Source organism: Corvus kubaryi, unplaced genomic scaffold (genome assembly GCF_017639235.1).
Source record: "Corvus kubaryi isolate FWS band 111438036 unplaced genomic scaffold, C.kubaryi_AGA036_p1.0 74, whole genome shotgun sequence".
Lineage (NCBI taxonomy): Eukaryota > Metazoa > Chordata > Aves > Passeriformes > Corvidae > Corvus > Corvus kubaryi.
In genome coordinates, this window is record NW_024582061.1 from 17,010,021 (window position 1) to 17,021,923 (window position 11,903).

At 48.2% G+C, this 11,903-nt stretch overlaps 1 long non-coding RNA gene across 5 annotated transcripts in view; it reads right to left on the reverse strand.

Annotated features, from left to right (window-relative positions):
* LOC121675293 overlaps positions 1-10,145 on the reverse strand; it is a 35,742-nt gene extending 25,597 nt beyond the window's left edge. For 3 of the 5 annotated variants that reach the window (XR_006020035.1, XR_006020034.1, XR_006020033.1), the window contains exons 1-2: positions 8,697-10,145; positions 8,474-8,603 (exon numbers count right to left, since the gene is read on the reverse strand). This is a non-coding gene — a long non-coding RNA (uncharacterized LOC121675293). The remainder of the gene's footprint in view (positions 1-8,473; positions 8,604-8,696) is intronic. The other 2 variants (XR_006020036.1, XR_006020037.1) reach the window with 1 other exon arrangement.
* Between the last annotated feature and the right edge of the window lie 1,758 nt (positions 10,146-11,903).

Consider the following 11,903-nt stretch of genomic DNA (forward strand, 5'->3'; position numbering starts at 1 on the left):
GAAGTTATACTTGTACAAATGATGATGGTGATGAGGGAAACATGGTTCTTTTGTATCATCCACTACCCAAAATAAAAACACCAACATCACCACTCTGCCTTGCTCTGGGTAACGCACGCAGAGGAAGATGAGCTAGACTTGAGCGAAGGCTCTCACTGGGCTGGGCAGGCTGCAGCCTGCTCTGGGGCCACATCAGACTCCAGGCTGTGTGCCCAGAGGAAGCCTTCAGTGCTGTGCTTGGCGTAATGAAGAAATATGGACATGAATTAAACCCTCCAAGGAATGATGAAATTACATTGCTTGTTTTCACCTTTGTTTTAATGAATCAATTCCATCTCTTCTTGTTTTTTCGTTGGTATGAATGGGTGACCAGGTGTGCTTGTGTGAAAAATACCCTTGGAGGACTACTAAAATTAACTAGTAAATTAGTTAAGGTGGCAGTCTTTGGAGCTGAAAACAAGATTATTCTGAAGTAGCGAGGCTTACCTAACCATCCCTTCTGCTTTGGCAGTAGAGAAAAACAGGGCCACTTGTGAAACAGGGCATATACAGACAATAAATGTTAATACATTTAAAAGTAAAATCAAGGTTTAAGAAAGATGTGTTAAAGGAAAGTTACTGTGGTGATGCCTGTCACATTACATCCCCAAACACAGTGTAAACAAGATTACCATATGACCTGGGTCATACAGCTTGGCAAAAAATCCAAAGACTGGACATCCCCCTTCGAAGCAGGGGAGATATCTCCTTCAACATCCTTATATCTTTCAAAGGCCTATGTTCTTCACCCAGGAGGTCACTGCATGTGCTGGAAAGCTCGCTGGGGTTTTAGCCTGAAAAGACTCTGCCTCCTCCTTGAAATCTTCCTAGACAAGATTAAAATCTAAGTAATTCCTTCAGTGGCAACATCACAAGTCACTTTGATAGATATACAACCTGTTGATCAACCATTTGAATCTACTGATTTATTGATTTGATCTTAATCATGATCTCGGTGTGATCATTTAATTGATCTGCCTTTAATTAGCTTAGTAGAAATAATGAATTAATCTAGTGATATCCTTGCTCAGGTGTTCCTTCATGTGTTCATCCTTTTTAATCACCTCTGCAGGGAATATAAAAGGTAGGTTTACACTATTAAATAGTCACCGAGGTCACAAACCTGAGGGCAGGAGTAAATTTGGGCAGGGCATATGCTAGCAGCTCAGCTCTGCATCTCTCCAGCCAGCACCTCATACACCTTGTGAATAAACTCATCTGCAGCCATGTTTGGTCTCCCAAAAATCTTGTTGCATTGCTGAATGAAGGGCATGGAGGGCTTCATCTCAGAAGCAGTCAAACATTTCAAGGATGTCTTTCTTCATGGTGCACAACCAAAGAGGAGTGGACAGGGCATCCTGGGCCCCACACTGGATGATTTATCCTCCCTTAGGCTTCACTCATGAGCCCAGAAAGCTCTGACTCCTAAAAGTCCTTCAGGAAAAAGTTGTTACTGAATTAAACTGAAAGAGAAGGCGAGATTTTGAACTGTAAGATTTTGAATAATACAGTACTGGGCTGACAAGCATCCCCTTCTGTTCTTTATTTTTTGCATTGTCATAGTTCTTGGATACCAGGAAAGATCACACACTCCTGTGGGATAGGCACCACACAAAAAACAAGTCTCAATGGACTTTTATGTGAGGTGGATGGGTGATGGAAGGAAATGAACAGCTGAAATCACACAAAATCACTGGGTATTTGCACCTAGATGGTTAAAATTTGACCAGAAGAGCTGAGATTTCATGCTTGTCACCCGATGTGAGTGAACAGAGAAGGAACTGGGCTGGTGACCATGGAGTAACCCACCACGAGAGCATGAGCTCCCACTGCTCCCCGTGCCCAGGCAACTTTTCTTTCAGGATTGATGCTTTCAAATTCAGGTCAAATGCATAACCAAACAGAATGAGAGGGCAGGGAAAAAAAAAAAAGCTCATATTACCAGCTCTGAGTGGGTAAGGGATGCAGCTTTCCTGACCACTCAGTTAGCTAATTTTGTTCTTTACAGATATTGCTGTTAGCTATGTGAGAAAGTCAGCAGACATCATTTGAACTGGCTTAAAAATGATAAACAAGCATTTTAATTTTTGTTTAAACTGGAGAAGCTGTTAGAGGCCTTTTCTGAAGCCAGTTTAAGTCAATGGAAGGATTTAATCGGGCTTTGTTTGCAGGTGTGGCAGAAGCCTCTTTTAAAGTCATTCCTCTGCTTATAATCAAGCCTTACCCCGGTCAGATTTTAATCACTTCTTCCTAGGTTAGGGGCCAGGATGGGCTGGTGACAGTCCCTGCTGCAGTCACATACCACTCGTGTGGTGCTGGCATTCGAAGCCAGGCTGCTTCACTGTTTCCACTGCTGACTGTTTGCAAACGCAGGAGAGGAGCTGGGAATGAACAGAGCAATGCAGAGTCGGGGAGGGAGGGGTTTGGTGGCTGGGCTGGAGTTAGTCACCGCAGACTTCCATTTCCAGATCATGAGGAAGGACTCAAGCCATTTTAGGCATTTTCTTGGACTTCCTTCCCGGCTTTTAATTGAAATACCCAGGAGGGATGGAGGAATCCACAGGCCCATTCTGCACTGATGTGGGATACTTCTGTGCAAGCGCAGACGCGCTCACCCTTCGTATTGTAGAGTCAGACCACTGTTGTTAGTCCTTGGCTTGGTTCCTTTGCATGGGAACAGGAAATCTTTCACACGTCTCACCTTCTGGAAGCTGATGGACTCCTCTGTGAAAGATGCTCACTGTGGTGAAAATAATTTTTAAAGAATTTTCTTGCAGGAGCTAACTATGCTGGGATGGCTTGAATATTCAAAACAAAACACATTTCATTCCAATACCTCTGAGGTATATAAATATACATATACATTTAGATATACATATATCTGTAAGTGCCACAGATAGGAAGACATATGAACCAGCAAATTGCAAAATCGCAAGAGGCTTCGAACACCCCTGTTTCTTTTCAGCAGGAATTCAGATGCCTACATCTAGCAGAGCAAACAAGAAAAAACTCTGCATAGCTGCCAAGACGACTGACACATCCAGATGCCAGACTTTTCACTACGCTTCTCACTCTGGTGTTCTAAGTTTTGCATCTCCCCTTGTCCGGCAGTCCTTTTTGCCAGAGCAGCTGGTTGGGACATCACCCCCAGGATGTCCCGGGGGAGGCAGGCAGCAGGCATGCTAGGAGCACATCCAGCATGGCCAGGCAAAGTCCCTTCTGTCTGTTCCCAAAATTGGAGCCAACACTCACAATGCAGGGCGGCAGCAGCAGCAAATGGGATTTTTTTTGTGGTTGATGTTACAACTCTTTTTCCTCCTGCTGAGACAAAGGAATTTTCTCTGTCTGGGGGACCCCAGGGTCCTGGTCATCCAGAGAAGCTTCTCCTGGGCTTGGTGCTTGGCCTGGCAGCACCATGCCCCTTCACACGGGGCCCAAACATCTGCACAAAATACTTATTTATCACATGGTGAAAGAACCAATGTTTCTGTCCTTTTGTGATGCTGATTATGCACCTCATACTTTGTGTTTTGCTTTCTTAAAGCTGATTCTTAATTAGCAACAAAGTTGTGGTCACAGAAACACTGAGGACAGAGGAGTGACATCAACCTTGAAATTGTTACTTTTCTGACCTCTAGAAAAGCTCTCTACCTTCCCCTGAAAGCTACTTAAAAGGTTTCTTCACTTCTAAAGAATGATAAACAAGTCCTTGCTGACTAAATATCATATGCCAACCACGACTTTCCTTTCTCTTTGGGGCCTGCTGGTGTATGAAAGTTCTTTAATGAACCATTCCAGCCATCTCAAAAGGTTTTAGTTTTACTCCCAGGTGGTTGCAACTTTATCATGGTGCCCGTGCTGGACTGGGCAACTGGCCTTTCCCTGACACCCCACTGATGTGGTTTGTGACCACCTCCATGCACTGAATCTGGAGCATGCTCTGGCACCCCTTTCCATGTCTGTCCTGTGATCAAAGGGAAGGCATCTGAGATGGCAAAGGAGGTTGGAGTAAGTATCACAGATCAGCCCATAAAGCAGGTCTGCTCTGCTAAAATGATCTTTCCATAGCTTGAGGCAATGCAGGAGCACGAGGAGAAAAAGTGTGTTGCTGGGGGGCTGCCACAGCTTCTGCATTCTGGCTGCTCCCTTGCTGCCTTTTAGTAGTGTTGCACCATCAGGGGCTGATGCTCCTTTCTCCAAGGCTCCCAGGCCTCACCTACGGGACAGGCAGGGAAGGAGAACAGAATGTCTGCTGTTGCCTGATGTCAGCATCCCTTGCTACAAAAGACCAAAAGAGAAAAAACTGACAGGCAATGAAATGTGAGGGTTCACAGGCAAACTTCTGGAAAGAGAAGTGATAAATTCATATAAATTAGGAAGGTAGGGAACTGAGGATTAACCCTATTGTTTTACACAGAGTGGTTGCACTAGAATCAATTGTATTTTGGTGTTTGTGGTTAATTATTGACTTCCATTTGAGTGTAGAAGGAAAGAACTCATGCCAAAAAGCCAAGAAAGTACAAGATCTTTTTAGAGAAAAGCAGAAACAGAAAAAGAAAAAAAAAACCAACCAGACCTATATTTCCTGTGGAATTTTTTTCTTCCATGGCAGCTGTAAAACCAGCTCAGATTGTGTTTACTAAGTGTATTATCCTGTGAACAACAGGGTCCCATTAGTTCCGTCAGAAGGCCAATACCCTCTGTACTGAAAACCTCTTGATTCACTAAATTTCCCTGCCACATAGTAAATTCCTGCTTGACCCCCTTGAAGGAATCACTTTAAATCTTGAAACATAGAATCTATTAAAGCAGAAAAAACCCCAAACTTTTTCCCTCTCTTCGCATTTTGAGTGGAGACATCAAACAATACATTGCAGTTCAGCATATAGAAGAATGCCGTGGCAAGTAAAAAATAATAAATTAAGAAATACTGAGAAAAAAAAACAACAAGAAAGGAAGGGATTGCATGACAGTAATAAATGTATTCTGTTCTTTATAAACATATGTGTGGTGTGGATTTGTGTCTGTGGGACAATTCAGGAAACAAATGAAAAGATAAGTTTCGGGTTTAAGCTCAGCAGATTTCAAAGTGCATTGTTTATACCCTCTACAGTGCAATAAAGCTTATCAAGAACTTTTCCATTGGATACAAGAGTCAAAAGAAATAAGAGGAATGTGAACAGTATGCTTCCTTTGGGTGGCAACAATATCTGTAATTCTTTCAGCACAGATTTCCCATGTTAGCTTAAGCTCTGTCTCACAACGATCATTTTTAGCAGATAATCGTAAATATTTTGCTGAGCTGAGTTGTTCAGAAATTTGCCATCATTTCACTCTCCACAAGCTCAAAACACGTGGCAAGTTCAAGGGCCCTTAATTAAAAATATAATACTTTCACTCTAGAAGCTCTTGCTTGCATCCTGGTAATACTCTGGGATAAATCAACTGCTGATGTAAATGCATTAATTTCAGTGTAACTTCATTTAGAAGCTACAAGAGTACTACATTTTTATTTAATGATTTGAACGTGCTTTCTGTAAGGGGGAGTAGGATCACCTCCCTCTTACAGAGGAGAGAGCTAAGCCTGGGAAGTGAGAGGCAGAGATTTGACCAGCCCTTGGTAAAAGGTGGGAGAGCGCACAAGCCTCTCGCTCCGATTCCATATTTGTGCTTTCAGCATGAACCAGGACATGGAAATGACACACAAAGATATATAAGTTTCAAGCACGAGATTGGCTCTCGATCACCAGACCTCAAAGCTGCAATGTTTCCTAGGCAGAGTGTACTTCTGCCCCTCTCTTAAATTGAGAGGTCAATTTTTGTCTTCTTTTCTTATTTTGCTCTCGTAAGGGAATACAGCATGGCATGTTTGTTAGAACTATAATGTTGCATTTGCTAATTAAATAAAGTGGGGGTTTTGGGAGAACTTCTTTTAAGCAAAACCATGTGTTCCAGGGAGGAAACATTCTTCTGGTAAACAGCTGAGCCCTTAACATTTAGCAACATAACTCTGTGTTTGCAGCTATTGAAAACTGTGTGACCAAGGAAGCCTGTGTTTCTGAGGCTGAGGACTGAAAGCATTTTGCTTTCTGTCAGAACGCCAGCCCTTTCTTTTATGTATATGCTAAAAGCAAGAAAGAATCAACTATTGGATGGTTGCTTCTTATGGTTTTAATAAAATTTGTCTCATATCAAAACGCTGCTGGGTTTTAATGTTGACGCTGTGCTGAGCGATGCTCTCTGCTCCGGCACAGCTGGCTCTTGCTTTCCAGAAATATAGCTGCACCCTGGCATTACTTGCAAAAAATTGCAGCCTTAAATTATTTCCTCATCCCTCTGACCTATGCCAGGAAGGACCCTCCATGCATAGATCTCCTCGCTGGTACGGAGAAGGGGGTCATTCCTCCTCCCCTCCCCAGCTGCGGCGTGAGCAGAGTGCTGTGATGGCAGGAGGTAGCTGGGGAACAGAGGAAGTTACCTGCCAGACATGAACAGCAGCCCTGGAAAGCTCAGGGAAAAAGATAATAGAGCTGGAACTACAAGCAGAAATAGGACTGAGAGAATGGGAGTGTCCTGTCCCTGGGTCCTGCTTCCCATTCCACAAGTCCACATCTTTTGGAGACACTCAAAGGGCCACAGGGCTGTGGGGCAAATCCTGCTGAAGGGGAGAAGGGAAGTTTTATTTGGTATAAGTGATTTCCTGAGCAGCATTAGAGGCGGGGGGGCGGGGAGGCTGGCTGGGTGACTGAGATCTTACACCGCTTCTCCATCCAGCAGCTGGAAGGGGAAGGCCACAGTCCCGGCTCTCTGCGGGCCGAGGGAGATGATTATTCCTCTGCCCGCTCATCTCACTGAAGTTGGGCTGCTGAGCTCCGGGCATCACGTTGACCTTTGCAGTACAAAGGGATCTTATCTTGTTCTTTGTAGCCCTCAAAGCAGCTGGGCATGCTTACAAATTTCAGTAACTTACCAGCTAAGGCCAAACAAGATCCCACGATAAAAGTTCAAGGCTCTGCATTCCTCTCTCATTGCTTTCCCGAGCAGATTCTCATTTTAACCGGACTTATGGTACTTTCATCCAGTTATCTTGAAGTACATAATGACTACTGTAATTACTGACAATGATGAGCTAATCAATTCTTCTAGGTAATATTTTCAAGAGATAAATATTACTATTCTTGCTGTCAGAATGGGGAAACTGAAGCAAAGAGGAGAAGTTGTTGGATAAATAGGTGTATTTTACTTTTAACGGTATAATAACCTCCTGGTTTTATTTGTATAGGTTTATGTATTTGCTTCTTAGCATGCTTTGTGTTCTATTATTGCTTTCCAGTAATGTTATCTGTCATGGGTTGTGTGCATGAACTAAGGTTCATTTAAGAAACTGCAGTGATTTCAGAAAACTTAACAGATATTTAAGGGGTTTTTTGCCATTGTTTATAAATATATTTGATTTATCATAGCTCTATTTTCCTGACTTTTCTTTTTTTTCCTCCTTCTCTTATTTTTGATGCCTTCTTTTCGAGAAAAATCCCACAAATACCATTCTTTTTCTACTTATTTTCCCTATATTTCAGCTTGCATATAAATCTCTAATATGGAAAGCCAACAGAATATGACTTTCTAATGTCTAAAGAACTAAGATATTCTACTGGGTAGGAAGCGTGCAAGGCAGACCTATGCCTTTACTAAAATATCAGTTAATCACTTATATCTATAATTAATACTCAGAAGCTACATGCTGGTTTGGTAGCATTTACCTAAGAGTTTAAGTTTCCCACAGTTCAGGTATGCTTCCCTGAACCCTTTTCAAGGGTAGATAAACAGGTAGCCAGATCAGAGGCTAAGCTGCACCAAAAAAAAATTTAAAAAAATAAAATAAAATTTTGTTTGTCAGCACAATTTCAGTTGAACTGCGTGGTAGGATCTAGACTGTAGGTAGGAACAAATGTAACAAAACTCTTATTTGAAACATTTTCTTTGCTCCAAACTTGTTGTTTAGTAAGGGCCTGACTTGAAAGGCATTTAGGTGTTTATGTGCACCTCAGTGTTACCTCAGTGTCTTTATAAATCCAGCACTAATTCCTTATTGAACTGTGGGCCTCCAGATGGTCTGAAAACCTTATATAGACTTATTTCCATCAACTTTTAATTCTAAGGAGACCAAAAAAAGAAAAAAAAAGAAAAAAAAAGTTTAAATTACTCTCAGCTGTGTTAAAAAAGTGCTTCACAAACAAGGGAAATAGTCAATCTGAAAAAAAAAATGAGGTAATACAAAACTTCTATAACTGCAATATTTTGGGAAATTTAGAAACAATAGAAGGCAAAAAACCTGTGAGAACCACTAACATAGTTTTTAAGGTACCACTCTTAAGTAATGCTGTTAGCCCTCACAGCTTTAGTTCTGGGACTTTCTGCTCTACAGATTATTTACCTGAGGCTTATTTGTCCTTGCAAGGCTCCCTCCACGTCTCTTAGTGCACTGCCTATGGCTTCAAGACTTTTCAGGAAGGCAAATCCAATCTTTAAGCGTTTTTGGAGAGGTTTGTGTTTCCCCTTTTGTGCTGGGGGAGACAACAACAATCTTGCTTGAAATAAAGCCCAAACAAGGGAAACTGAAGAGTGGGAGTATGTAAGGGAGCTGGTGGATAACTTACAAGGCTGTGAATCTCCTCCTGCCTGTAGGCTCCTCTTGAAGGCTGCAGTATTGATTCTGTGTTTAGTCTAGCCTCTTCCCAAATACCTGCTTCGGCTCTTACATGTACTGCAGAGAGCTCAGCCCTGAGGGTGAGTGGCAAGGGAAGTCCTCCTCGCAAATGTCCGGTTTTGGATCAACACCCCCCGATTTTCCGTTAAAAACATGCACGTGCCTGCATTTCCCTTCCACTCCTATCCTGTAATGGTGTGCGGCCCGACGGAGTCCAAACGCACTGAAGGGAAATGCCGGGATGGGGCATTTCCTCACAGATGAGCCCTCAGAGATTCGAGGAAAACTCGTGGCGGGTCCGTAACCTCTGGGACGGCTCAGGGGCCGAGAGGGCTGGAGAACGACCGCGCCAGTGTCACCTGCGCCTGCGACAGCCCCTCTGAGGGGCGGGTGTGCTGTCAGGGCACTGCAAACCCTCGTACCGTGCCCTGCGCCATCCCCGGCACAGGCGGGGGTCTGGCACAGAGCGCGGGGCTTGTGGGCTTATTTAGTCTCTGGCATAAAAGCGTGGGGGGTTGGGGTTTTTGTTTACGTTTTGTAACGCCGACGGGAGCCTGAGGCAGCTCTGGGCACCTCCGGGTTGGGCAGTACAGAGCGCCCCCAGATTAGGAAGAATTTACTCACAGAAAGGGCAATTAGGCATTGGGAGCTGCCCGGAGAGGTGGTGGAGTCTCCGTCCCTGGGGGTGTTTAAGAAAAGACTGAACGTAGCACTCAGTGCCATGGTCTGGCTAACATGGTGGTGTTCGGTCATAGGTCGGACTTAATGATCTCAGAGGTCTTTTCTAATCTAATTTATTTTGTGATTCTGTGACCTCGCACATCCACCCGCCCGGTTCGGGGGCCTCGGGGTGCGGGTCCCGCTCCGCAAGCCCTCTGCTCAGAGGCCGGGGGCTGGCAGCCCGGGCTGCCATGTCTGTGGCGCAGCACGGCCCGGGACCGGCGGCAGGAGCGCCCCGCCCGCCGGCGCCGCGGGGAACCGGCCGGGAGCCGGCAGGGAAAGGAGGAGGGCGGCGGCGAAACAACCGCGCTCCTGCCGCCGGCACCTCAGCCCAGCAGGGCGGGTAGCAGGCACCGGCTAGTGCAGCAGGACTGGACGGCCGCAGGATGCAGCCAGGCTCCCTCGGGCCTCCGCCGCGCACTTTTGGGCCGACAGTAAGGCCGTGTGGGGCGGGGCAAGAAGAAGGAGCCTTTTTTTTTTTTTTTTTAAGGGAAAAACCCTTCGCCTTTAAGGGGCGGGGCCAGCGGAGTTTGCGGAAGAGCCCGGCTTGGGGCGGGGGCTGATTGGATCAACGCGGTCTCGTGACGGCGGCTGGAACGGTCCCAGCCCCTCCACCCCGCCGGCGCCCCGCGTTCCATTGTGTGCGCGAGCGCCGCCGGGCCCCGCCCCCGCCATGTCTCCGCCCGCAGGGGTGACCACGCCCCGGTGGCGGCCCCGCCCCCCGTGTTCTCTTGGCTCATTTCCGGCCGCCGCCGCCACCGCCGCTTCCCTCCGAGGGCTCGGGAGAGCGAAGGAACAACAGCCGCCATTTTGTTTGTGTGTGAGCGACGGAGGGAGGAGGAGGGAGCGAGAGGCCGAGCCGGACGGGGCGAGCCAGGGGGAGGGCAGCGCACAGAGACCCAGGGGCTCGGACAGGGGACGGGGAGAGAAGCGAGGAGCCCAGAGGCCCCCCCCTCCCCAACCTGCCCCGTCCCCGCGCTATTCCCTCTCTCTCTGTTTCCTTTTCTCTCTTCTCCTTTTCCCGGAATTCTCTCCCCCCGCGCTGCCCTCCACCCCCGCTTTGCCCGCTCTGCACACACGCCCCCGGAGCGCCAGGCAGGGGCAGTACGGAGCCTGCGCTCGGCCCCCGCGCTGCCGCCGTCCCGCCCCAGCCCCCCCTCCCCCCCCGCCGGGCAGCGCCGGGGACCCCCTCCCCCGCCCGGCCATTCCGGGGCGAGTCCCCCGGCCTCCTCCGCTGTGATTTTTCTCCTGTTTTATTATTTTAATTTTACCTCTCGCTCCTCTTCTCAGAGGGGTCGCTGAGCGGCCTCCCCTCCCACCCCGACTACCAACCTCTTCGCTCCCTTCCCCACCCTCGCAGAGGCGAAGGGGGAGTCCCCACCGCGCCCGAACGGCGGCCGAGGGTCTCCTCCCTCGCTCATCGCGCCCCGCATCGCCCGTGGGTCCGCGGGAGCGGAGACGGGCAGCCCCCTCCCTGCCACCGTCCTCGGCCGCCCGGGAAGGGGGAAGGTAGGCAGAGAGGGCGGGAGGGGCCGGCTTCTTCCTCCTCCTCCTCCTACTACTCCTCCTCCTCCTCCTCCTGCCGCTGCTGTGGGATCGGCCCCTCTGCCTGCGCCGGAGGAGGGGGGGCAGCCTGCTACTGCGAACGAGAGAAAGAGGAAGGGGAAAGAAGAGAAAAAGGGGGGGGCAGAAAGGGTGTTGAAACCCGCCCCCCACCTTCCCATCCCGCGATCGGTGCTGCCTCCATCAGGACAACAACCCCTCCTCCTTCCCTGCACAACAAGATGTGAAGCGGAGACTCCTGGGACTTATCCTCACCCTCCTCATCCTTACAGCTCCCCTTTCTGCAGCCATTAGCGACGGGCGAGGAAGAAGCGAGTGGAGCTGGGGACCCCGCGCACGCCGTGCCACTCCCCCCGCCGCCTCCCCCCCCAGCCCTGTCGCTGGCGGTGGGTATTTTTTCGCAGGGTGGTGTTGGAGGGGGAAGGAGCCGCTGCTTAGAGGACGGTGATCTTTTTTTCTTTTTTCCTCCTCCTCTCCCCTCCTTCGCCCGCCTCCTTGTGGCGATGAGGAGGAGGAGGACGGCGCCGAGGAGGAAGAGGCTGATGGCGGCGGTGAGGAGGCAGCAGGAGGAGGAGACCCCCCGAAGGATGAAGATGATGGTGGTGGCGGCGGCGAGGAAGCACCAGCACAACAGCCGGGATTAATTTTACTAAAAAAAAAAAAATATTCACTAGCCTCCTTTTTTTTTTTTTTTATTTTTTTTTTTTGGCGGGGGTTTTACCTGCTCTTCCCATCTTCGTTCAGCCCTTTCGCCTGGGGGAAGAGGCCTCTCCCCCGCCCGCCCCAGCTCCCACCTCTCCCAGCTTCTCCGCTGCCGCCTTCCCAGAGCCCGAGGAGCAGAAAAAGGGGAACTTGCCCCCCCCAACCCCCCCCC